Consider the following 23,462-nt stretch of genomic DNA (forward strand, 5'->3'; position numbering starts at 1 on the left):
TTTTTTGGTGCTCGTGGCCATGGGGTATCTTCTGGTCGCATTAATCTACTTCCTTTAGTTGTTGGGGTTGTTGCACTTACTTCAGACATCTTGATCACTGAAATAAGTTAAAGCGTACACTACTTTGCAACGAACACACACAAGGCCATTGGAAGAAGCCTAAAGCCAAGTACTCAAGGAAATTATACGTTGATGTGTTGAGAATACTAGGCCCTAGATTTATACTCTTTGTCATAGGCTTGTTTCCTTTCCCAAAAATAAATGAAATCCTAAATAGGCCCAGCACATTTAAAGCTTTTCAAACCATAAAAGGAATATAGCTTCATCCTAGAAAGAAAGGGAGCCAACCTCCCTCAAGGCAAAGTTAAGTCGGATAACGCGGGGGGTACAACAAACGCAAAACTCAATAATAAAACACTGTTATAGGAAAATAGAAAAGAAAAATAAATTCGCTTTATCATTTTTTCTGTCCCTTAAAAGAATACAATGTTTACAAACATATATAGTATAAATTGCATCGTATCACATACAAAAAATGTGTAAAAAAGAAATACATTATCAAATAAAGAATTTCTTCAATCATTTATATTATATTCTGTCAAACTCATTTACATTGATAAGCTAATACACAATTTTTTTACAACTTACACAACTTATTAAGCTAAAACGAAAAACCAACAGTTAGGTCTTTCCTTAATTATTCATTAGAAAGAATATAAAATTAATTGCATATGATTTGCAAAAAAAAAAAATAATTCTTTGGTTGATGGTTAAAATTTGATATATGGATCGATGTGGCCCTCTTTGCAGGATAAACTCGTCGACATCATTTTTCATGTGAGTATTGTACTCATCATTTGGCCATGACAAGCAAGAATCCTGCCTTTGTAGAGTCTTATTAATTGGTTACAACTTCAAGGGTTGGTCGGATTTGAACCACAGGGTGGGGCGGAACCCTTCTGCAGTACTTGCCTGATAATCAAATTCATAGGGAAGTTGTATTTGACAGTAGTACCCCTATCCCTAATTTGCAGAACATCCTCCTTCATCATCATGAGTTTATCTTTCCCCTACAAAACTCTACATGCCTCGTGTGAGTGCATGTTCACAAGAAACACCACTACCATGGCCACCAAAAGCATATTCAAAAACTTCATGTTGTTTCTTGTTTGGCAATTAAAAATTTTTCTTTTTTCTGTTGTGATTGGCTCATATTTTGAGCTAGCAACAATAAGGTAACCCGTGAGTGGCTTTGGGGCTTGATTAAATGGCAAAGCAAGGAGCATGTTTTGTGGAAGAAAATCATGATTGTGTTTGTAGTCATCATTTAAAGTTGCTACAAAGGACAAAGCAAGAGTAGGCTTGTTTTTGGACTTTGGAAACATGACCCCGTAAACTTTGGTTTTCTTTATGCAAGTGTGCTTGCTTTCTTTGTAATTTAATGTAAAGAAAGAAAGGGGTTGCATGTTAAGTAGGGCTTGCCGAGTGAGAGGGGGAGAGAATTGTGGGAACATCCAGAGGAGAACACAAGTGGTAGAAAATATAGAGTGAGAGTGAGAAACTCTTGGGGAGAGTGAGTCTCTTAGTAAAATTCTGTGAGGGTACAAGGGATTGGGGTTTGGGTTATGTCGATTTAACTCAAGTGTATCTTGTACTAGTTATTCTCATAGTGAAGAGCAATATCTCTCGGAGGACGTAGGCAGGTTTTTGCCGAACCTCGTAATTCTCTTGGTGTCTTTATTTCTTGTATTTTAAATTGTTCAACTGTGGATTTATAAGTTGGTGAGATAACAGGCCAAAGCACAACATTTTCTTTCTTCTGTCTTTCTCTGTATGCAACGCAAACAAGAGATGGAGAATGAATGAATGAATTATAGAGGACTATAGAGCTTTCTATATATATGGACCAACCTATATTATGAGTTGAATTTTCCAATCATATTTTATGAAGCTATTCTTTGTTTTGACTATTGTGTCAAAAGGTCAGATATTGAATGAGAGTCATACAATTACGAGAAGAAACTGAGTTTCAAAAAAAAAAAAATTTATATATATATGTAAAATCACCTCAGAAAATTCCATATAGATTGTATTTAACTATATATACATGGAATATCTCGCAATATTATATGGAATAAGGTAATATTAATTAATTAACGTAGTGATAAAGTTGAGTTTTGATCAATTCATTTGCTTGCTTTGCAAACTGAGAACTGAGAAGTAAGGCTTGACGGGGAAGCATTAACTACGATTTGAAAGTTTGAACGTTTGTAGTATTGGATGTGTGCTAACCTTTTACACGACATGGATTACTCTGAAAAAAAAAATTGAATTTCATGGTATACGACTGAAAGTCCCACTTGACTGGAATATATCATGCATGATGTGTAGAATGATTGTCTTAATTAGGTTAAATACTCCCTCTTTGTATGAACACTATTCTTTAATTACTACTTTATATCTTCATTTATGTATAAGGGTTTAGGAGATTTCTCATAGAAACATATTAAGCTCAGGATGCAGTAGTAAGCAATTTTTTAGTGTAATTAACGGTCACACGTGACACGTGTATAATAGAGTGGACATCATAGTTGATATATCATACACTAGGATATAATATTTATAAATAAATACACGCATGTTAACACAAGTGAATTAATAACAATACATAACAGTGTGACAGTCACAACGTAAAATCTCCAAGGACTGCAACTAACAGCCGATACCAATTAAGTTTTTAATAGTTGGATGATCGACAGCACAAGGTTTGGTTTTGATATCTTTGTACCCGAAATTTGATACTGCAGCGCAGTCTTAAAAAAAAGTTCTTTAGTTGCAAAACTTCTGCATGCATGTTATAACCATAAACCCTAAACCATGTATTATTGGACCCTGTTATATACCCTATATAATTGAGCAAATACTCAAAGTTTGTGAGGCATTATTTTTTTGTTTTTTTTCAGGTTACATTATAGACTTTCAACTTTCAATTACTATGTTTTGTGTCATCTCTGGTTAACTAATACTATATACATGTAATCTAATATCCTAGTGGACATAGTGTTGACTGTTCACCCACGCATCTCAACCGATTTAGAAATTTTTCCTTCTTTAAATTATTGTAGTAGTTTCGAACTGTTGTCTAATTTTTTCTAAAAAAAAGTTAACTAATATTACATGACGCAGGGTAAACAAACCCTGGAATATCAGAAAATTTTGTTCAAGGAGTTCTTTCAGATGTCTGCATGTAGAAGAACACAATTACCAAATTGGTCTCTACAAATTAGATATCAGTAAGTAAGAGGCGCCAGGCAGTTCCATGCCATGGTACCAAACATTACCACGACAAATAATTGAATTCCAACATATATACTATGCAAAAATAATTTTAATCAACTTTGGAGTTTCTCTTACATGTATAGATATGTCAAACCCATCATATAAAACAACATGTAAATCTTTATTCAAAACTATTATCAGTTCCTCTTACATGCATACCCATAATAAGCTACCAAAAATAAATATTATTTCATAAAAGTAACATAACGAATGATTAACATAATGAATGAAACTCCTAAGTTATAAATAACCTTGACCTAAAACACCATCCATCTCTTGATAGCCCTATATTATTTCTTAACTCAATTTGCGTACTTCATTGAAAATTTTATTCAAATCACGTTTTGGGGCTTTCTTAGGATCAACTTCATTATTATGAGGTCGGTACTTTTTTGGTGCTGGCGGGCATGGCACATCTTCCGGTCGCATTAATATGCTTTCTTTAGTTGTTGGGGTTGTTGAACCTACTTCAGACATCTTGATCACTAAAATCGACTAAAGTGTACACTACTTCGCAACAAACAAACACAAGGCCAATTGAAGATGGCTACGTACTCAAGGAAAATTAAAGAGGGGTACGTTGAGAACTTGAGAATAGTATAAGCCTATATTTATACTAGTTTTGGTGTAGGCTTATTTTCTTTCCCAAAAACAAAGGAAGTCCCAAATAGGCTAATCCTACAAAGAATGGGAGAAAAAAGGACAAAAAAGCTTTTCAAACCATAAAAGGAATGTAGCTTTAGAGAGAAAGGGAGTAAACAAACAGTAAGATATGTAATATGAGTATTTAGAGATTTAGAGGCCGTTTTATGCTTACTCTTTTGATGTTGCATTCCCTTTCTATGCCACTACTTTTTATTCTCTTTTTCTTCCCTTCTCAGTTCTGGGCTAAAGAGTGAACATGAAGAAATACTCAAAAGTTATTGATCAATAATATTTCATGGATGCTTTTCCACACACGGGAGGAAATTGGCATTGAACATGTTGGTGTTAATCAGTGAAAGATTTCTTAATTGAAAATATGATCAGTTTTTTGTTAACATGGATGTAGTACTTAATGGGAAAAAATATAGCATGTTTTCAAGATTTCCCAAGTTTCCCTATATGATCGTAATATATGATTTTAATTTATAGATGATTCATATATAAGATTTTTGTATAAGTTGTTAGGGGTAGGCAGATTTGGATAGGTTTCGCACCTCAATTGGTAACCATACTCATTATATTATATAATGAATAACTTTTGTTTCGTTTTAAATTAAACCATGGTCGAAACCAAACTAAACCAATTCATTGTCTTGTGGTTTGGTTCAGCCGGTTTAAAATATGAAACGGATGTTCGGTTGTGAGTTTTAGAGGACCAAAACTATGGTTGAACGAGCAAATTTGGTTCAATTTTGAGAGCAATACCGAATCAAACTGCTCATTACAATTTGAATTGGTCAGTTTGATGTCCACTTCCACTTAACACGACGAAAAATATAAATAAACCAGAAAAGAATAATGAAAGAAAGAACTTCCTCTTTATTACTTTGTATTATACATATTCCGTCAAATATAGTCATGTACATTGTCAAAGCTAATTTAACAGTTTTACAGCTTACGCAACTTTTCCAAGGGAACACGGCATCATGTACTTATCACTACAAGATGATTAAATAATGAATTAAATGTTGTAGAATATAAATCTAATTAACGATGGATTTGGACCACCGGGTGGAGCAGGACCCCTCTGCAGTATTTGCCTGATAATTCTATCCTCCATAGGGAAGTGCTTATGCAAAACATCCTACTCCATCTTCATCAACTTCTCTTTCCCATGATACAACACTCTGCAGGCCTCATTCGACTGCACGTTCACAAGAAAAACCACCATCATGGCCACCAAAAGCATATTCAAAAACTTCATGTTGTTCCTTGTTTGGCAAACAATAATTTTGCTTCCCCTCTCAAGCTGTATGTACTAATGCAAACGAAAGATGGAAATTGGAATTAGTGAAATGAAATGAATAGTAAGTCGGGGATATTTATAGGGCCAGCCAGCTCTTCTTTCATATATATATCGGGATAGGATCAAGGGACAAATATTTTTACAAATATTATCACACTTCTTTGTAGCGTTTGGATTTTATAACATTCAAAGGTTCTTATTTATTCATTAAATGACATGGATGCTTACGTGGATTTTAATTAATATTAATATTAAAGGTAAAGTTAAAACTGAAAAAAAACTTTCTTTCTTCGATTCCCTGTTTTTTGCTTCTGGGTTTTTGTTTGTATGTTCTGAAAACTTAGATAATGAGATTGGAAACAGGGGATTTTTTGTTTTCGTGATTGGGTTTTCTGTGTGGGTTTCGAAAGTTTCGAACTTGGTTGCATTGATTTTGGAAGTTAATACTGTTGTGCTAGTTTTAGTTGACTGGGAACGTTGCTTTTAGGTGCAATGGAAGCAAGTAATAGAGCGGTATCGAATTTGTTTCCGTTTTGTTCCGGACTCGGGTGTGGTTTTGGAAAGTTTCGATCTTGGTTGGATTTTGTTAAGTTAGATATTGTGTTAGTTTTAGTTGATTAAGAGCTGTGATTTTAAGTGCAAATGGCAGCAAGTAAAAGAGCGAGTCTCAAGATATCGATGCTTTGATTTATATTTTTGGGTTAATCTCTGTATACTACCTTGAAGTTTCGTGATTTTCAACATTTAGTATATGAAGTTTTTTTCATCCCAGAGCAATACCTCAAGTCTTAATTTTGGGACAGTTTCATACATCCGTTAAGTTTTCCGTTAGAACTTCTGTTAACTAATGACGTGGCGTCCACATGAACAATAATTGAGCACCACGTGTCAATATGGGTCCACTTCAATATTAAAAAATTAAAAAAATACAAAAAACAAAAAAAAACCCACTCATCCATCTTCCCCGATCCCTCCCACTTCCCATCCCTCTTCACCTCTTTCTCTCCAAGCACAGTCGATTGGAGCCCTAATCTCTCACTTTCACCAAGGCTCACCGCGATTCCCTAACCTTTCTGGTTATCCATGTCCTCCGAATCAGGAGCTTCAACCTCCAGCGTTGAAGCCTCTGAGCCAAACCCTAACCCTGACCATACTCCCAAACCCCTAGAAAACCAATTGGCAGCCCTCGCATTATCGGAGGTCGATAGCCACGGGAATGGCATCGCACATGGATCGGCCACGGAAAATAATCACCAGGAGATCGAGAATGATGAGGAGGAAGTCCAGGCCAATTTGGTTACTCCTGGTTTAGTTGAGGTGGAGGAGGCGAGCGAGGGTTCACCACATGGCAGAGTTGGCGGTGGTGTTGTTTGGGCGATGACCAATTCAAAGCTGGAGATTGATGGGTTGTCAAGCCCTAGCAGCAATGGGTATGCTGATGACAAGTTAACTGAAAAAGCTATATCTGGTCTAGTACATTGTGCTAAATACAATAAAGCACCTATTGCACTCAAATATGGTACTTCTGGACCAAGGACCATTTCACCATCTTCTTTTGGACGGAAAGGATCTTTCTTAATGTCCAAATAACGAACGATCATTGGCTTGCTGAGTGGATAAGCCTTGTCCATGCCAAATCGTTTCAAGATTTTTTCAATGTAAGCTGATTAGTGGACCAAAATTCCATTAGCACAATGCTCGATCTGCAAGCCGAGACAATATTTTGTTTTCCCAAGGTCTTTCATTTCGAATTCACTTTTCAGATATTCAGCAGTTTTATTAAGCTCTTCTGGAGTTCCAACTAGGTTCATATCATCAACATATATTGCCACTATAGCAAATCCAGAATTGGATTTCTTAATGAACACACAAGGGAAAATGACATTATTGATTTATCATTCTTTGATCAAATATTCACTGAGACGATTATACCACATTCGTCCAGATTGTTTCAGCCCATACGATGGTCGCTTTAATTTGATCAAGAGCATACCTCGTGGTTTTTTAGTTGTTTCAGGCAACTTAAGTCTTTTTGGGACCTTCATGTATATGTTAGTATCTAATTCTCCATATAGATACGCAGTGATGACATCCATAAGTCGCATGTCAAGCTTTTATGAAACCACTAAACTTATTAAGTAACAGAACGTAATTGCGTACATTACAGGAGAATATGTCTCTTCATAATCAATTCCAGGTCTTTGTGAAAAGCCTTGTGCAACGAGTCGTGCTTTGTATCTTGCAATCTCGTTTTTCTCATTGCGTTTTCTTGTGAATACCCAATTGTAACCCATGGGATTTACATCGGGCGGAGTTTGGACTACTGGTCCAAAAACATTTCGCCTTTCCAAGGAATTTAATTCTGCCTGGATTGCATCTTTCCACTTAGGCCAATCTTATCTCTATTTACATTCATCAACAGAGCGGGACTCAATATCATCACTTAATATGATTTCAGTGGCTACTGCAAATGCGAACATATCATCGATGATTATTTCATTTTGATCCCATAATTCATTAGTACATGCATAATTTATGGAAATTTCTTTGCTCTCATGTACTGTTGTCTCTTCAGGGACATGTGTCTCATCAAGGACATTTTCTTTTTCTAGAAGTCCAGAATCATGAATTGTGAATTTGTCATTCATTCTCTCTTCCTGAATGATTTCATTTGGATTCAGATGTGCCCTTGTCTTTCTCTTTCGAGGGTTGAATCTTTTGAACCTGGGGGTCTACCACGCTTCAGGCGTGCACCAGATGAATCATTCGCTGCCATTTTATTTTGTCCAACAGGGACATCAATTCTTGCAGGTGCATTTACAGCTAGTATATGTGATTTTGTCGCTTTCATAGCATCATTAAATGCATCTGGCATTTGATTGGTAATACTTTGAAGATGAACGATCCTTTTTACTTCATTTTCACATTGAGTGCTACGTGGATCAAAATGATACAAGGTGGGGTACAACCCATGTCAGCTCTTGCCGTTCTTCTGGAACGGTCTTTTCTCCCCCTAACGACGGGAAGACTGTCTCATCAAAGTGACAATTAGCAAAACGAGCTGTAAATATATCACCTGTCAGGGGTTCCAAATATCTAATGATAGATGGTGAATCAAAACCCACATAAATTCCCAGTCTACTCTGAGGTCCCATTTTAGTGCGTTGCGGCGGTACAATAGGCACATAAACGGCATAACCAAAAACTCATAAATGTGAAATGTTTGGTTGATGCCCTAACACGAGTTGTACTGATGAGTATTGGCTATAGGTCTCAATCGAACCAATGATGCAGCATGTAAGATGGCATGTCCTCATGCAGAAACTGGCAATTTTGTTTTCATAAGCAGAATGCGAGCTATTAATTGAAGCCGCTTGATCAATGCTTCTGCTAAACCATTTTGAGTATGGATATGAGGAACAGGGTGTTCAACATCAATGCCCAATGTCATGCAGTAATCATCAAAGGTTTGAGATGTAAATTCACCAGCGTTATTCAGTCAGATTGACTTAATGGGGTAATCTGGGAACTGTGCTCGTAACTTAATTATCTGAGCAAGAAGTCTCGCAAAAACTACATTTCGAGTAGACAAGAGACAAACATGTGACCATCTGGTAGATGCATCAACCAAAACCATAAAATATCGAAATGGTCCACAAGATGGTTGAATAGGTCCACAAATATCCCCTTAAATTCTTTGCAAAAATGATGGGGATTCAGCATCAACCTTTAGTTGTGATGGTCTAATTACCAACTTCCCTTGAGAACAAGCTTTGCAAGGGTTATCATTTGAGATAGCAATGTTTCTGCTCAATAATGGATGTCCATTAGAGTTGGTAATGATCATACGCATCATGGTGGATCCTGGATGACTCAAACGGTCATGCCAAAGCATGTAAACTTTTGAATCAATGAACTTCTGGTTCATGACAGTATGTGATTCAATTGTTCTTATGTATGTATAATACAATCCACTCAACAAACCACGCAACTTCTCCAATATATGCTTATGGGTATCATTGGAGGTAATGCATAGATACTCCACATTTTCTGCAATTTTCATTTCAATGTGTTATCCATTTAAACGTATGTCTTTGAAACTCAACAAATTTCAAGTAGATCGAGTAGCATACAATGCATTATGTATAGACAATATTGTTCCATTTGGTAACATAATCTAGGTTTTCCCTAAGCCTTCAATTACATCTGATTTGCTTGATATTGTTGTTACCCTTACTCTTGTAAGCATCAAGCTTAAGAAATACTTTCGATCACGAAGTATTGTATGTGTGGTTGCGCTATCTGCAAGACAAATATCTCCGCCATTTCTCATGTTCTGAGAATAACCATAGTTTTTATCCATGCTTTCTGAGTAAAAAGGATCACGGTTAAAAACAACTTATAATAGGAAATTTAAATACCACTTTTATTGAATTGAAATGCTAGTTTTAAACTACAAGTTCAGAATAATAAAAGTACATCAAACATAAATGATTCAGTCGAACCGATGCACTTCATTCCCCCTTTCCACAATGAAATCCGAGACATCTAGGGGGGTTGTGTTCAAATGTCCAGATAAGTCGCACACTGGATCAGGTATATCCATTGGTATAGTTTGGTTGAAGAAATTAGTCTCGACACCCTTCTCCTTGAGAGAGGCTTGATATAGATCCACCAGATGTTTTGGGATACAACAGGTACACGCCCAATGCCCATCGCCACCACACCTATGGCAGGCTTCATTAGAGTTTCTAGGAGCATTGTTCATATGAGCTTTGCCTTTGTGGCGATTTCCATTTTTAAAGCTCAGCCTGAATTTTGCTTTGGAACCTGGTTGTGAGACTGATCATCATGGTTCTTGCCTTTACTGTTCCACCGACCTTGCTTGTGGCCACGTCCTCATTTATGATTATCACCACCAGATGATGTGGCGTTCACTTCGAGGGAAGCATCATTCACTTTTGGGAATGGTGCAGATCCAGTAGGTCGGGACTGATAATTTTTCATTAGGAGCTCATTGTTTTGTTCAGCTACCAAGAGCACAGATAGCAGCTAGTTGTATTCAGTAAAGCCTCGCACTCTATACTGCTGCTGCATGAGCACATTAGAGGCATGAAATGTGCTGAAAGTTTTTTCCAGCATATCTTCCTCAGTAATGATATCCCTACAGAGCTTCATCTGAGAGGTAATTCTGAACAACGCAGAATTGTACTCAACCACTGACTTGAAATCCTGGATCCTTAGGTAAGTCCACTCATAGCGAGTTTTTGGAAGAATCACCGTTGTCTGGTGATTGTATCTATTTCTCAAGGCCTTTGAGAGAGCTAACAGATCTTCAACCATTAAGTATTCACTCTTTAGTCCCTCGTCAAGATGGCGACGAATAAAGATCATGGCCTTCGCCCGATCTTAAGAGGATGAGTTGTTCTCTTCCCTAATGGTATCTCCATGATTCCCTGCTTCTAGATGGATCTTGGTATCCAGCACCCAGGTAAGGTAATTCTTCCCAGTAATGTCCAGGGCAGCAAAATCAAGTTTTGCCAAGTTCGCCATTTTCTTTTCTGAAAGAAAAATGAGATGTGTAAAAACTTGCAATAATATGTATTCCTGGAGGAATATAGCGTTAGAACTTCTAGTTCTTAGATATTTTTCATTTTGATCTTCGGGCCAAAAATGATAAGCACTCAAAACTTCAGGCTCGAGATTTTCATGATTAATGAGAAGAGCGATTGTACCGCACCATTCTCATCGAAACAATCATAAGATGAGCGATTATTCCGCACCACTTAAACAGCAGGAAAATTTAAATACGCAGAGCAGGGTGAGCGATTATACCACACCACCTAAAATTGCAATGAAATTAAACAGCATGCAAATTTAAATATGCAGGGTAGGGTGGGCGATTATACCGCTCCACCTAAAATTTGCAGTAAAATTAGATCTGCAGTCCAAGATAGGCGATGATACCGCACCATCTTGGATTGCAGTAAGATTAAATTTCCAGTTCAAGATGGTGATTATACCACATCATCTTGGATTGCAGTAAAATATAAATAAACACTGGGTTAATAATCAATAGCTACACCAAACAAGAAATCAAAGATATATGTAACTGTTAGGTTGAGAACTAAAAGCATGCATGGTGCAAACAGTTCTTCGCAAGGGTATGTCCAGCAGTTGAGGTAGAGGAAGAAGATGAATAGTAAAATCCTTAGAGGAAATTGTTTTTCTTTCTTTCTTTCGGTGAAGGTAAATGGAAACTATTTAAGGTTAAAGAGTCGTGCTGATAACGTGTTATAAATAGGCAAAAGTTAGAGAGATAACCTTTTTAAGGACATGAGCGAAGCAGGTGTAAAATATCACACTATAACTTTAGTAACTATAATACAAAAATGATGGCAGAAAAAGAGAGGGAAAGATACTAATATTATTTCTCTTGCTTTCTTTCGTAGTGTATTTGATAACAGACGAAGTGCTCTATTTATAGAGTGACTCCCGTAACTACAACCATTAAAATATAATGATGATACTTTTGAAAGTATCAAACACTATTACTCACTATTATTAAGTCTTTACAATTTTGAGTGGACATTTATTATTCATCCACTAATTCTATAACAATTTCTATACTAAAAGTAAAACCCAAACTTGGATGCACTGTTCACGGACAGTGCGCGGGCGAAAATGCCCCCAATTGGTCTTCAACCTTTTTTACTCCCACAGTAAAATGGCGGTTTTGTCCTCCTAGCCCACGCTTCTCTCATCCGTGTGCCATTAGGTTCGATCTTCTTTTTCTGTTCCTCGCTTGGCACACGTCCATCATCGCTGCCGTTTCTGTTTCGGTTCTCTGCTTTTTCTTTCTTTGCTTTCCTTTTCTCTTCTCTCTCTCGCCCTCTTCTCAGTGTTTTGCAAGCATTTCTCCCTTTCTCTTTGTCGCCATGGTCTCCATCACTCTCAAACCTTCGTTTCTATCCCTGTCAAATCTTGGCTCACTGGAAAAGTCTGAATCAATTTAAGCTTCTTCAGCTTTTTGATTTGGATTGAAGATGATTTTAAGCTCTGGTAAGTTCTTTGAAACCTACATCTCGGAGTTTGTTTTTTCTTTTTTTTTTTTCAAATCTATGGGTTTTGTTTTCTTCAATTTTAAAATATTAAAAACTGAATCTTTTATTTTTGGGTAATATTTTTCAATTAGATTATGCTATGGGTTCTGATGAGGCATGGAATTGGGTTTGAGAGTTTTGATTTAATGAGAGAGATAAGGAGTATACACGGAGAGAGGGAGGTAGGTCATTTGCAGAAATGGAGATTAGGGTGAGAGAAAAACGGGAGAGAAGGGATAGCAGATTAAATTTTGATTTTATAATTTTGGGGGGGGTTGTGTTTTAAATTGTGTTTGTAATTTTGGGGTTTTGTGTGTGCGCTTGGATATGATTTAGGTATCAATTTCAGGAAATGGTGGTGTTGCAATTTTGGGGCTTTCGTATGCAACCTTGGAACCACTTTGTGCTCAAGGTGTATAAAAGCTATGAAACCTCATTGTACCTTATCTTCAGTCGATTGGAATTTTGTTGGTTTTTCGATTTTATCTGGGTCCCTTTTTTTACCTCCAAGTTCTACATTTGCTGATGAGTTTTTTTACTTTCTTGGTATGGCCTTTAAATTTTTTTTGGTAGTTTTTGTAGATATAGCCTACAAATGTTGACCTGAAGTTTGGACATAATCATTACTTCTTATTACAATTTATAACGTTAATTCAATTAACTAAAGTTGATTGGAATTTGACGATGATCGAGATATTTGTATTCAGATGGGATTTGTGTATGAATTTTGTTTTTGTAATTTTGGGTATTGTTTATATAGTTAGAATCGTTGTCTGGGCGTATGATTTGCTTCTGTTTTTCGTTTCAGGACTCGTTACTCTTCGTTTCTTGGGGCTTTTGTGTGAAGCTTTCGAAGCCCTTTGTGCTCAAGGTAAATAATTATGGTTTTTTCCCTTGAGGCTTTTGTGGAACAATTTTTTTTTTTTTTTTTTTGGGGTAATATTGTGATAGTTTTATTTTGTATATTGTGAAAGTTGATTGTTTGAGAAACTGAGTAACTATGTATTTGTTTGTAGTTATGGTACGAGACGTGATATAAATTGAACAGGGTGAGATAAGGTATTTAGGTATCACAACAATTGGTCGTGAAAAACTATTAACAAACTACATTTGAAACATTCATTCGTTTATATTATATATGGTGGTTCCAAGCTTGGGTTCTTTTTTCATGCAGCCTTCTACTAACCAAAACGGGTCTATTCAGTCTGGTAATGCTGCAAATGGACAAATCGCATCAGAGTGCTCTGCTACCCCTTTGTTATCTGATTTCATGGATTCATCTATGTGCTATCTTCATAACTATTATGTCTGCTGCCTATTACTATGGAGGTAAAACTTATGGGTGAACTATTTGCTTTAGATTGGTTTATTTATGGATTATCAGAATCTTCTTTAAATTCATGTATATTTTTTATATCAAAATTCATGTGTGTGATATGAATGATTTTGTGAATTTCTTTTAGGCTATGATGAGACTAGCAACGGCTGGGATGACTACTTGAGATATGTAAATCCTGAGGGAGTAGAAATGATTTTGTAAGTACCTCTTCTGACTTCACAATTGTGAACTGGGTAGTCACTGTAACTGGTTACAAGCTTCCTGTGATAGTTGTCTAACGCTTTGAAGGCAGCTCTCTAAACTTTACATTATCTTTCTAAGTTTTCTTTTCTTCTAATTACATAAAATTGATGTTTTTATATGGCTATTTATTTGTCATATGTTCTGGTATATCGATTTCTTTTTTCTCAAAATTTTCGCTTCGTTTTATATAATGCACAGAAAGAAAAAGGAACACCCAAACTGGAGAAATGAGCAGTTAAGGCTGTTTAAGATCTTTATGACGTTGTGCACCGTGACATCCTTTCTATGGACCTGAGGTCAGTCAAACATGTGTTATATGCGTACGGGTAGAGTTTCCATTGCTTGATTCTCCTTTGCTTATATCACTTTATTGGCTGCCAATTTTAGGGGAAATTATGAGATATGGAAATTGTTGCCAAATGCAAGGAAATAAGGTTGACTATTTGCAAAGTTACGTTGAAGTGGCACAAGGACCCTAAGTTGGTATGTTTGAGTAGATTACCTGATCTTCTTAGTTGGGTTTAGGTTTAATGCTCAGTGGTAGGTTGTGCTTCTACTTCTTTTTAATTATCGAGGATGTACAGAGATCCCACTGAAAAGATTGTATTTGTTGTGTTAATGCATTGTTGAGCGAGAGAAGCAAAAGGAAGGAAGTATTCAATCTCAAGATCTGTGAGCTTTCACTTCTTAATTTTATTATTAATAATTTTGTTTGCTCTTTGAAATTTGAATGTATGAGTTTTTTAATTTTTTTATTATTAGTTTACCTGAGATGGGTTCTGGGTATATTTTTAGATTATGAAATTTAATTTTAATTGATTTTCTAGGAAAAATGGGAGACTATGAGTGAGTATATTAAAAGGCTGAAACTTTGCATAAAGTGGTTTCAAGAGCTTGAGGAAAGCTACTTATTAGAGCGTGAGAAGTTAGAGAATGATTCTGGGGTTATTGAATTCAGAATTTTGATTTAGAGTTTTTTTTGGTTTTTTATTATATTGGAGTTAAATTCCGTTTTTTGTTTGGGCATTCAATGGCATGCATGCTTAATTTCATTGATTGGTAAATATGTTTTGTATTCCTACAATATTTTGTAAAAACTTTGGCATCCAACAACGTTGTCCTTCTTGGCTAGCATTCTTGATTGTATTTTTTTGGTTAGTTTTATGTGCTTATGGTGATTATTATATGCTTTTAACTGGTTAACTTTGGGTTTGAATCTATAAACCCTTTGGCCGGTTATTTTGGGTTTGATTTAAGAGTATTATTAGATGGTTAAGCATTTGACCAAATGTTTACTTGATTGAAAGATATGCTATATGAAAGTCTGTATTTTTTCCATGTTTCATCAATACAGATAATGCAGGAGTGGAAGGGATTGGGAGACAAATAAGTGTGCAACTGAGGAGGAAGATGAAGGAAGCAGTAAAATTCAGTTGGATCCTAAATGAACTCTTAAAGAATAGATGGTAGGTTGAAAGTTTAGATGTCAGAAGTTTGGATGAATTGAATCCTCCAGTTTTTTTTATATAGTTCAGTAATATTTTAGATAAATGAATTAAAAATATGGTGTGTATAAAATCTACGCAAAATATTTATAACACATATAGTCCATTAGTTAACACTTATATGCAATACATTCCCGCAACAATGGAATGTCAATATATAATCACTAGTACAAAAAACACTTCACACGAAAGTACAAAAAACACTTTGAACGACGTAGGTCATTCGTCGTGCAAAGTCATAAAACATCGCGTAAAAATTAGCCCAAAGAACCTTTGTCGTGCACCAATCGTCGTGTCAAGGTAATGACAAAAGGGTTTGCATGATGAAAAAGTGACCTCTGTTGCGCAAAGTAGTTTGGGCAACGTGGGTCGCTTCTTTGTTGTGCAAACCTATGTTTTTTTTTTTTGCAAAATTTTTTTTTATTTAATTTTTAATAAATACTATAATTAAATTACAAACAATAATTAATAAACCAAGAAAAAGTATTGAATTTTAAAATATATGAAAATGTATATACAAGATGTCCAAATATAAAAGAAAAAACTACAATAAGTAGTCTTTTAGGCTCGATGCATTAGGCTACTGAGTATTGGTTGGGCGAAGTGGTCGGGAGGTCAAAGGTGAAGCAAGATCAGATGCTGACATTGGGATTTGGAGGCCAAACATCTGTAAGGCCTGTAAGATCATACTCATCTGCTCGTCCTGGGCCGAAAACTAGGTTGCAATCTCGCTTCCTGAGCTACTGCTTCCTGGGCCGAAAACTGGAATTACAACCCAATTCAAAAGAATTAGGGTTTAACTCCATGACCATGTCCATTTTCACTTTTGGGAAACGACCCACTAACTAAGCAATCTAATTAAAATTTGAATTCCGATATCAAAAGTTAAACTACAAATGCGCAACATGACCATAGAATCCAAGGGAGAAACTGCTGAGAAAGAAATAAAGACTTATGTCTATCTCCGGTATTGTAACCCCTAGCTTAGCAGACAAATTTTTCTTTAACACATTAAACTTGGGAGCCAAGTCCTTTGCAACAGGGCCACCATACCAAATTCATTAAACCTACATATACAGATGTGTCATCAACACAAAGGAATATGATATTGTTTTAATTTTTAAACACATCAAAGTGCAACGAAATTTTTGACAATCTCAACAATAAGCCTAGCAAAGTTGTGCATAATTCTTGCAATATAGCATACAAACGGATACACAGCAAGGCTGTAAATAATATGTAAAAGTTAAAACAATAGCAAAACCAACGGGTAAAACAACCAAAGATACTGAAACTTAACAATATCAGGGCAGAAAACTCATGCGAGGAGGCTAACTTAATATCAACATTGAAGACACCGAAATACCAGATTATCCAGCTTGTCAAGAAGGCTAACAATCTTTTAAACCTCCTCTGTAGCATTGAGACCAGGATCCTTTAAAGCAGCATCTTCAAATCCAGAAAGGGCCCTTTCATAGTTTTCCAGATATCTGTTTACCTAAAACCAGAAACTTAATCCTATAATTGTACAAAACATGAGATATTGAGCAGTACTAAGGACCCAATCGGGTGGCAGAATGTCTTTCTAAGACTCATGCAACTTATGTCACTTCATACATCCTCCTCTTTACTTAACAAAAACAGAAAATAATATATAATTTATCATTACTGTTTCCTATTCTCTCTACTTGTATTAGTACAACTCTATCTTTAACCTATCTAGACGCTGACTCAGAAAAGAAAGATTGACGAATCATCATCTACTTGAGAAACTTATGAGTACTAATTCCAGACAAAACACAAGAAAAACTGAGCTTACAGTGGCACAGTTAAAATATAGGTCTGGATTGGACTGCATTCTTTCATCCTTTTCGTGATACGCAATGTAAAACATTAGAACATCTTCTAACTGACAGAAGATCCATAAAAAAAAAAAGGTCGTACCCAGTGCACAAGGCTCCCGCTTTATGCAGGGTCTGGGAGAGGTGAATGTCGGCTAGCCTTACCCCAATTTATGGAGAGGCTACTCCCAAGTCTCGAACCCAAGACCTACCGCTCATGGACAGAAGATCCATACTTACAAGAAATACAGCACATAGACAACTGACTTTGACTCTGCAGTAGTTCTTACTTTAAGCACTTATAGCATTTTGGTATGCCTTCAAAGATTGCAGAAGTTTGGAATGGTCCCAAGCTCCAGTCACAAAGAATCTTGTAAGACATGCATTTCCAAGATTGTCTGCCAATAAAGTTAGAAAAATTCAGTTAAATAGAATAAGCAATGATCTCCAAAAAATAACCAAAGAAATGAAACTAGGGATTAAGTGAATCAGTAGAAAATATTTATGCATGTACAAGATACCAGTCAAACTATGCTAACTGGAAGAAGGCTGGCAAACATCCAGGGTAAATGGCAAAGCAAACTAAATGTTACATGCTATACAACTTATCAAGTATAAATCTTACTCAAATCCGAAGAATATAGAACTTTTTGAGATGGTTGATTATGAGATCTTACACCATGAATTGCCATCCTTGACATCAAGAGTTATGGCTTCCTTGGCATGTTGAATGCTTTGGTCAACAAGTTCTGCCTCATTGACGGTACCTAGAAAATGATGAAAATTAGGTAAGCATAATGACGCACACATCATGAAAAACAACAGGAAAAACAAGTTGAGCGACAAAACGGTTGCCTTGAACCATTTTTCTTTCAAGCATCGAAAGTTGACAGAGTATTTGCCTTTTTGGACCCTGCCTCCAAACGCAATGCACGTCTCAATCATAAAACTTATAGTACAATGAATCGAGAGGTCACTGCAATAAAACTACAAAAATCTAATCAAGAATAACCTTGCTTAGGGCAAGATTAAAGCAGTTCTTGGCTGAAGATAGATCTCCCTTCTTCCAAATGCGGTTACCTAAACATAGCCAAGCATCTGCAAGAGATGGATTCAACTTAACCTGCATCGTCGTTTAATCTATTTCAGGAAGTGAACTGAAAGAATTACAAACATGCTCAACTACAGGAAGTCACAATGCATTCTTACAACTTTTGATAGATGATCCTCTGCTTCTTTTCTATAATTCGGTAAAACATCTAGTATCTTTCCTCTCAGATATTCGTATTTCGCATGTTAAGCCGGATGCTTTCTTTGCTCTGGTAAAAGACACAGTGTTTGAAACTTGAACTAATAAGATACAAATACAAATGCAACATAATAACAAAGGAATTAGCAGTGACAGCGATTCGAGAACACAATGTAGGCATTATCGTTACAGAAACAACACTTTTATCGGGGGAGATTTTGAATTCATCAACTTTTTAGTCTATTTCTCAAATTTTAAGCTTCTATGTGTACCAATGTAGTCCAAAATCAAAATTGGAACTTCAAAGTTGAAACGAGCATATCAACGAAAACCCACAAAAGAGAAAGGCACAATCGGGTTTATAATAAAAGGGCACTTAGGTCAGCTTCAAATGGAATTAACAGAGATTAAAACGAAATGGGTAAATGGAAAAATTACCAAGAGGTATGGAATCGAGGAGGTTGAGGGCAAGATCGGAATCGGCGTTTAATCTGGAGATTTTGTCATCCGGGTCGGCTGGAAAGTAGGTGTCTCAGAGGAGGTAAAGAGCTTCGGCAGCTCTTGCGGCTTTGGCCAGTGCATCGTCTTCCACTGCTCGACTGCTCATCACTCAGACATAGTCGCACGTAGAGCCAACTATGAGAACGAGAAAGGGCTCTCAACTCCAAGTTGTTCTTCGAAGGAAACCGAAGCAAACGACGTCGTCTGGGTGAGGAGAGGGGAGATTGTGAGCTTGTGCTATGGAAAAAAAACAGGAGGAGCACTCGGCTCTAAGCGTGAGCGAGACAGGGTAAGAGAGAGGGCGAGATGAGCGAGAGGGGAGAGAGACCGAGTGAGCTGGAGGGAAGAGATAGATTTGTGGGTAGCGTCTGGACTCTTTTCCAATTAAACCCTAAAAAAAGGCCTATGTTTTTTCAATTAAACCGCCAAACTTTTAACAATTGTGCGACGTAGTCATAAATATGGTCTAAAATATCCATAATATCCCAATATTTTTATTGAAATTTCCGTGTTTTTGGAATACTGATATTTTTTTGGACTATCGATATTTCCGATATCATCGATATTTTAGACCTTGCTAAGTCACTCATGTATCTTACCATGCAATGTATAAAGTGTAAAATATTGTACTAATTCATTATATACAAATGATTATGGTGTGTTTAAACTTCTTTCATTAATTACTACATATTTTTTACACTCACAATGTTTGTCAACTCGCTATATAATCAACTTAAATCAATTATATCCATCATGCAATGCATTTCCTTCCAATTTTTTTGTGATAAACTAATAGATAATTGACTAAATAAACATCCTGCAAAGTTTCAATAAAAATTTCCAAGTTTTTCTTACAATTTTCGTGGTTTTTATTCAATTTTAATCGATATCGATAATATTCCGATATTTCCATCGAAATTTCCGTGTTCTTGGACTACCGATATTTCCGATATCATCAATATTTTATACCTTGGTTATAAATTATGACGTCGCGCAGAGTACTTTTGCGCAACATTTATATTAAGACGTCGTGCAAGGTATTTTAAATAAAAAATATTATTTTATATAAATATATGCCATTGAATTTGTTTGTATATGCTTCAAGATCGTATATACAAAAAATCATAAAAAATAAACATTCAGAGATCAAGTAATAAGACAAAACTTTTCAATGGTTATAAACGAAAAATCACGATTTAACGATTATTTTAACTCCGATTTTGATTATTTTTTATAGCTACACTCCTTTATCCTATATGAATACGATGAATGAATTCGATCTTCAATTTAAAATATTTACACTAGTGGATTATGTTATACTTAATGAAAGTTTAAATAAACTCTTTAGTGTTAGTGAATCTATCATTTTAATGGGATACGCATCCTACGAAACTAATTTCAACGATTCAACCGTCACACTTGTTTTTATATGCTTCGGGATCGCATACGCCAAAAATCGCAAAAAACAAATATTCAGAGATCAAGTAACGGACAAAACTTTTTAACGGTTATAAACGAAAAATCACGATTTAACGGTTATTTTAACTCCGATTTTGATGATTTTTTACAGCTACACTCCTTGACCCTATATGAATACAATAAATGAATTCGATCTTCAATTTAAAATATTTACACTGGTGGATACCAAAAAATCTTAAGTTATACTTAATGAAATTATAAATAAACTCATAAGTGTTAGTGAATCTATTGTTTTGATAAGATACGCATTCTACAAAACTAGTTTCAACGATCCAACTGTCAAACATGTTTGTATATATTTCGAGATCCCATACGCCAAAAATCGCAAGAGACAAACATTTAGAGATCAAGCAACGGGACAAAACTTTTTGACGGTCATAAACGAAAAATCACGATTTAATGATCATTTTAACTCTGATTTTGATGATTTTTTACAGCTACACTCCTTGACCCTATATGAATATGAATGAATTCGATCTCCAATTTAAAATATTTACACTAGTGGATACCACAAAATCTTATGTTATACTTAATGAAAGTACAAATAAACTCTTAAGTGTTAGTGAATCTATTGTTTTGGTGGGATACGCATTCTACGAAACTAGTTTTAACGATCCAACCATCAAACATGTTTGTATATACTTCAAGATCGCATACGCAAAAAATTGCAAAAAAAAAAAAAAAACATTCAGAGATCAAGTATCGAGACAAAACCTTTCGACGATCATAAACGAAAAATCACGATATAACGATTACTTTAACTCCGATTTTGATGATTTTTTATAGTTACTCTCCTTGGCCCTATATGAATACAATGAATGAATTTGATCTTCAATTTAAAATATTTACAGTAATGGACACCACAAAAAAGACTTTGCGCGACGCATGTCCTATGTCACACAAACCCTTTTTTTTTTTGGTAAAATTTTTTTTATTTAATTTTTAATAAATATTGTAATTAAATTCTAAACAATAATTAATAAACCAAGGAAAAGTATTTAATTGTAAAATATATGAAAATGTATATGCAAGATGTCCGATCAAAAAAAGAAAAAACTACAAGTCTTCTAGGTTTAAGACATTATGCTACTGGGTATCAGTTGGGCGAAGTGGCTGGGAAGTCGAAGGTGGAGCAAGATCAGGTGCTGGCATCAGGATTTGGAGGCCGAACATCGCTAAGGCTCGTACAATCAGGTGGATACTACAAAATCTTATGTTATACTTAATGAAAGTATAAATAAACTCCAAGTGTTAGTGAATCTATTGTTTTGATGACATATGCATTGTATGAAAACTAGTTTTAACGCTCCAACCGTCAAACTTGTTTGTATATACTTCAAGATCACATACGCCAAAAATTGTAAAAAACAAACATTCAGAGATCAAATAACAGGACAAAACTTTTCGACGATCATAAACGAAAAATCACGATTTAACAATTATTTTAACTATGATTTTGATAATTTTTTAAAGCTACACTCCTTGACCCTATTTGAATACAATGAATGAATTCGATCTTCAATTTAAAATATTTATATTAGTGGATGCCACAAAATCTTATGTTATACTTAATGAAAGTATAAATAAACTCTTAAGTGTTAGTGAATCTATTGTTTTGATGGGATACGCAATCTACGAAACTAGTTTTGACGATCCAACCGTTAAACATGTTTGTATATATTTCGATATCGCATACGCCCAAAATTGCAAAAAACAAACATTCAGAGATCAAGTAACTGGATAAAACTTTTCGACAGTCATAAATGAAAAATCACGATTTAACGATTATTTTACCTTCGATTTTGATGATTTTTACAGTTACACTCCTTGACCCTACATGAATACAATGAATGACTTTGATCTTCAATCTAAAATACTTACAGTAGTGGATACCACAAAAAAGACTTTGCGCAACGTAGGTCCTACATCGCGCAAAGTTGTTTTGCGCGACATAGGTCACTTCTTTGTCACGCAAACCCTTTTTTTTCTTTTTTTGGCAAACTTTTTTTTATTTAATTTTTAATAAATATTGTAATTAAATTCTAAACAATAATTAATAAACCAAGAAAAAAGTAACTATAAAATATATGAAAATGTACATACAAGATGTCCGAACAAAACAGAAAAAAGTACAAGTATTCTAGGTTTAATACATCATGCTATTGGGTATTGATTGGGCAAAGTGGTCGGGAAGTCGAAGGTGGAGTAAGATCAAGTGCTAGCATCAGGATTTGGAGGCCGAACATCGCTAAGGCCCGTACAATTAAATGGATACCACAAAATCTTATGTTACACTTAATGAAAGTATAAATAAACTCTTAAGTGTTAGTGAACCTATTGTTTTTATGGGATATGCAATCTACGAAACTAGTTTTAACGATCCAACCGTCAAACATGTTTGTATATATTTCGAGATCGCATACGCCAAAAATCGCAAAAAACAAACATTCAGAGATCAAGTAACTGGATAAAACTTTTCGACGGTCATAAATGAAAAATTACGATTTAACGATTATTTTAACTCCGATTTTGATGATGTTTACAGTTACACTCCTTGACCCTACATGAATACAATGAATGAATTTGATCTTCAATCTAAAATGCTTACAGTAGTGGATACCACAAAAAAGACTTTGCGCAACGTAGGTCCTACAACGCGCAAAGTGGTTTTGCGAAACGTAGGTCACTTCTTCGTCACGCAAACCTTTTTTTTTCTTTTTTTGGCAAACTTTTTTTTTATTTAATTTTTAATAAATATTGTAATTAAATTCTAAACAATAATTAATAAACCAAGAAAAAGTAACTATAAAATATATGAAAATGTACATACAAGATGTCCGAACAAAACAGAAAAAAGTACTGGTATTCTAGGTTTAATACATCATGCTATTGGGTATTGATTGAGCAAAGTG

The 23,462-nt window shown here is 35.3% G+C and overlaps 1 long non-coding RNA gene and 1 pseudogene across 3 annotated transcripts; one reads left to right on the plus strand and one right to left on the minus strand.

Moving 5' to 3' along the window:
• Positions 1-12,109: 12,109 nt before the first annotated feature.
• LOC126584626 (uncharacterized) lies at positions 12,110-15,594 on the plus strand. Of its 3 annotated transcripts, none has more exons than XR_007610041.1 (7): positions 12,110-13,264; positions 13,410-13,452; positions 13,568-13,722; positions 13,857-13,929; positions 14,178-14,271; positions 14,363-14,647; positions 15,330-15,594. It is a non-coding gene; the product is annotated as an uncharacterized LOC126584626 (long non-coding RNA). The 3 variants fall into 3 exon arrangements; XR_007610042.1 differs by having other exon boundaries at positions 12,372-13,264; positions 14,363-14,458; XR_007610040.1 differs by lacking the exons at positions 14,178-14,271; positions 14,363-14,647 and having other exon boundaries at positions 12,390-13,264.
• A 973-nt stretch (positions 15,595-16,567) lies between these two features.
• Positions 16,568-19,442, minus strand: LOC126584625 (uncharacterized; annotated as a pseudogene).
• Between the last annotated feature and the right edge of the window lie 4,020 nt (positions 19,443-23,462).

Source organism: Malus sylvestris, chromosome 10 (assembly GCF_916048215.2).
Source record: "Malus sylvestris chromosome 10, drMalSylv7.2, whole genome shotgun sequence".
Lineage (NCBI taxonomy): Eukaryota > Viridiplantae > Streptophyta > Magnoliopsida > Rosales > Rosaceae > Malus > Malus sylvestris.